Source organism: Penaeus monodon, chromosome 15 (genome assembly GCF_015228065.2).
Source record: "Penaeus monodon isolate SGIC_2016 chromosome 15, NSTDA_Pmon_1, whole genome shotgun sequence".
NCBI lineage: Eukaryota > Metazoa > Arthropoda > Malacostraca > Decapoda > Penaeidae > Penaeus > Penaeus monodon.
The window spans coordinates 1,919,467-1,920,648 of record NC_051400.1 but is presented as its reverse complement, the minus strand read 5'-3'; the positions used below and the strand labels follow the sequence as shown (position 1 = coordinate 1,920,648).

General features: G+C 35.6%; 1 protein-coding gene across 1 annotated transcript in view; it reads right to left on the bottom strand.

The window, feature by feature from the left end:
- The window catches only part of LOC119581628 (MAP/microtubule affinity-regulating kinase 3-like), a gene marked incomplete in the record, with an annotated part of 89,364 nt that overhangs the window by 22,279 nt on the left and 65,903 nt on the right, over positions 1–1,182 (bottom strand).

Here is a 1,182-nt window from a genome sequence, read left to right as displayed (position 1 = left end):
CCCTGAAGTGATGCCTGCCAAGTCTGTATTAACATACATCCTAGCTTTAATGGCTAACTCAACATAGACATAAAGGTATCTTTACACAGAGGATTACATATTAACATATTTTAGATGGCTATCTTAATCTTTAATATCTCTTTTCTTCTCTTTAGAGCTTAAAACATCGGACATCTTGGGCTCTGGTTACAGCGCTTCAGACAGGCAAGCATTTTGGCTAATCCATCACCAAGCATATTAGCAAAATACAGTATTTAAGGGGGGACATATTTAGCTGTTCTAACAATCAATGCTGTTTAATCATACTTCTACAATCAAGCATGAGCCACACTTATAACTAGTACAACCTAATGTTATGTCTATTTTTCTGCTGTTGATGTTGGGACTTTGGAACATTTGTATATTGGAAAAGAATACCTTGATCACAGTGACTGAAGATGACATAAAAACAGTGAAAATTATTAGTTAATAGAAATCCCTCGCTAAATAAAATCTAGCGAAGGATTAAGCTGATAAAAAAAAGATTAAACATCACAAACTTTTATACTGCAATTAGTAACCATACAAAAGAAAATCATGAAATAAATAAAATTTAAGTAGATAAAAAACAAACCTCCTTGATCAATTTCCTCAATCTTTTTAAAAATCTTAAAACACTTGAAATCCAAATAATCACAATAATCAATCCTTCTTCAAATGTCTAAAGTCTTTATACCAAAGCCTGCCTAAAACTGAACATCTATGCAATCAAAGTCAAGGTATACAAGCCCTTTTTTTTTTTTTCTCTCAAGTCTCAATGCGGTGTCCAGCATTCCAGGTGGGCAGTTGTGCTGGGTGAGTGTTGTTACCAGTAATCTATCCTAGCTTCCCATGCAGAGGAGGCCGAGCATAAAGCATGTGCAGGCCAGTGGATTAGGTCGATCGGGGTGGACAAGGGGAAGGGGGGGGGGGGGGCTAGAAACTGTAAAGTTGGGGAGGAGGATTGTCACAATGTGAGACACCTAGTGATACATGAAATTAGTAAGCATGGTTAAAATTAAAAGAACAATTGAAAACAATTAAGTCTGAGAAATTGTGTGTGTCTGTGGATGTGTTTGAATCCAAGTTCAAGTACTTGTCTATAACTGATTTACGTGATTTTCAAAGGTTTTTAAGTCATAATAAAGCAAACAGTGACTATAT